General features: G+C 39.8%; 1 non-coding gene across 1 annotated transcript; it reads left to right on the forward strand.

Moving 5' to 3' along the window:
• The first annotated feature begins 533 nt into the window (after positions 1 to 533).
• On the forward strand, positions 534 to 605 carry LOC131082167 (small nucleolar RNA SNORD50). Its single transcript, XR_009114324.1, has one exon. It is a non-coding gene; the product is annotated as a small nucleolar RNA SNORD50 (small nucleolar RNA).
• Positions 606 to 3,159: the final 2,554 nt, after the last annotated feature.

Below are 3,159 nucleotides of genomic sequence, written 5' to 3' on the forward strand. Positions count from 1 at the left end.
TGATACTAAGACAGAACATGTTGAATAATGCAGTTTGGTCTGAGGCTAAATAGATGGCAAGTTGTATTTTGAGTAATGAAAGAAAACTTCTCTGAACTATTAAATGTCTTTTTTACAGGAAAACCCTGTTTTATAGAAAACAAGTAGGAACAAGGGCTTTTGGCTTATTCAGGTATGTAACTGAAAATCTTCTAAAAAGAGAATCTTTCTGGTTCTGAGTCTAAAGTAACTGTGTTTACAGTTTGGATCTTTTTGCATTGTGATAGTTACAAAGATAATTGATCAATTGATATGGTAAGTCATAGCTGGCATTTACAAAATACTTGTTCCCCCAGCACAGTGTGAGCTGATAGCTGTGCCTAACCTTAGCTAACCTAACCTTGGCTTTCAAACCTACGTGAAAAGTTTTAAATAAATGTACATGATTACCGAAATATAACAAAATGCTAGAGATTGTAATACAAAAGCTAAGCAATCCGAAACCTTATGGAATATTTCCTATTAAATTTTTTGTTCATTTACTGTTTTTGTCTCATCTGTGATGATCCTATCCCGAACCTGAATTCCTGTTGAAAAACTTTATATACGGATCCGGAATCTGAGATGAGACCAAAATACTTTATTTGAACTTTCTGGGAAGTATTAGTCTTTGTGGGTTTAGGTTTTTTGTTGGTTTGTTTTTGTTTCTTCAGAATTAGCAACATGTTAATACAAACTGTTGTGTGCTTACTTGCAAATTGAAATTTCTACCTTGGATGAACCATTTTACTTAGATCTTGTTCTCCTTTTTCAGTGATGAATTGGAGCGCTTAGTCAGAACTGCCTGACAAATGTGGATGATGTAACCAGAAGGAAGTGTAACACCTGAAGAGATATTGTGACTTGGAGTGGGATGCCATGCTTTTAAAAGCGTGCTAAAACAGCTTTCATTTTGTTCAATATATACTGTCTCTGCATATTTAAAACACCATCTTTCCAAAATACTGAGCTGTCTTCTGTAGGAAGTGTAGCAGTAATATTAGGGATGGAGTACTTGGAAAACCCCTTGATTTTTTTTTACCCTTTTAAAATACCATATGGGTACACAGTCTTGCAGATACTAGAGATCTGTGATAACTCGTGACTGGAGCTCACAGGCAGGCCCTGTAAAGACAAAAGTAAAAGACAATGTCTACAGCTTGCATCACTGTATCTGGCGAGGGAGTGAGGAGTTGGGGTTTTATGGACTGCCCTTTCAGCAGGAGAAAACTAGGATCACAACAGTGGAACTGCCTTTTGAGGAATACACTGGCAACAGTACTGCTTGCTCTCTAGGGGAAAGAGGTTGGTAGTGGGAAAAGAGAGTTACATTGGAACTTGGGGTTTTGTCTTGGTTTGAAAAGACAGGTGTCTGCTAAGGAAGGCAGGAGCCTCCCTTGAAATCGAAGTTAAGCAGCATTCAGGCAAATATATAGGAGTAGGAATAACAGTTCTTTACTAGGAAAAATAAAAGTGAAAATGAAAATACAGTAATACAGACCAACACTGACAGTCAGAATACAGCCCGACAACCCTGTTGGTCAGGGTGTTGGTAGCAGTCTGATGAAATGGTGACTGCAGTGCTCCTGGAGTGACAAGTGTCATTCTGGTGAAGCAGTGATCCTGTAGAAGGCTGTAGTTTTCCTCCAAAGGTCCAGTGGTGGTGTAGATGGGCATGGTCTTCTTCTGGGAATCCAGTGGGAGAAGGCTGACTCTGGTATTCCAAATCTGAGATTATATCCAAGTAGAAATGCTTGGCTCCTCCCTCTGGGTGGAGCATCTCAATTGGATTGGTCATGCAATGAGACCCAAAGGCCCATTAACAGAATATGTCTTCCTGGAGGGAGGATTGGTTGTGGAAGAGATAAAGAAAACTGCCCAATTAACAGAAGGATACCTGCCCTATCTCTAACAGGTGGCAAATAGAATACACACCCTCAACTACATCTTCCAACCTAAGTTGGCTTTTAACAGTCACTTATAAAGAGCTGGTGCTGTAATGACAGTAGCAGCAGATTTGCTGTATCCAGCAAGCTGTCCCTTACACAGGAATGAAGGATCATAATTTGAATCAGAAAAAGGATCACAAGTAAATTTCAAGACAACTGGTGATGTGCAATTGTCAGGAATTCTTTATAACAGCAGAAAAAATTACAATAGCGTAATTAAAAATAAGTATCCAGCATGCTACTGAAGTGGATGCTAAGGATCTGACTGAACTCCAGGAGTGCATTGGCTCACTGAGCTTCTCCAATGGTTTGCTTGTTAAGCACCGCCAGCTACTTTGGCTAAAGGCTGCTCCTTTCAAGCATGGAATGGTAAATCAGACTACTGAATACCAAGATCTGCAGAAATAAACTGGAAAACAGCTTTCTCTTCATTGTTTTCAATAATACTTGTTTCTGTTAACAAGTGTTCCTGAGGATGGTGTGGTTTTTTGTGTGCCATGCTTTGTACATGCTTTTTGAATAAAGATGAGGATGTTTAAGTCATGGCTGTTGCATGTCAGCTGTGGATCGAACCACAGTATTCCTCGACTGCTTGTACTTCTCAAGAGCTATGTAAGGAGTGTGGCCTTGTGCTGACTGGTGCAGCATGTACTGGGCACACAAAGCTTCGTATTGTGCTTGAGTGACTCCAGGACAGAAACTACCGACTGCATACTCAAGAAGTCAGAAGGTAAGATTAGTCTATTCTGCCCACTGCAGATCTACGAAAGGTGGGTGCCGTTAACATCATCTAGTAGAGCTGCTTGACAGGTAAGTCTAGAAGTTGTCAGTCCTAGCTATGTCTCTTCTGGATGTTAAGATGTTAAAGAGCAGAGAGATAGTTGAGAGAGTAGCAATATTTGGTAAGTGCTTTGGTGGGTATTCAATAGGTATTCAAAGGCATATATAACTTCATTATAGGATCAGAAGAGTGGCACATGTTTTTGAGAGGGTATCTTTATCCTTTAGCTGATGTTAATACAGAATGCTCACCTTTAAAGAGAATGCTATACGTATGTGCAGTAAACTTGGTGAAAGTGAGTTTATCTTGTGATGTTGGGGATGAAATAGAAGACTAAAGGTTCAGGGTTGTGGGTGGCACTTCAGGTACCCAAAGTATTTCATGACAGTCTTGCTCTGTGTTCTAAAACAT

The sequence above is a fragment of the Melospiza georgiana genome, chromosome 3 (genome assembly GCF_028018845.1).
Source record: "Melospiza georgiana isolate bMelGeo1 chromosome 3, bMelGeo1.pri, whole genome shotgun sequence".
Taxonomy (NCBI): Eukaryota; Metazoa; Chordata; class Aves; order Passeriformes; family Passerellidae; genus Melospiza; species Melospiza georgiana.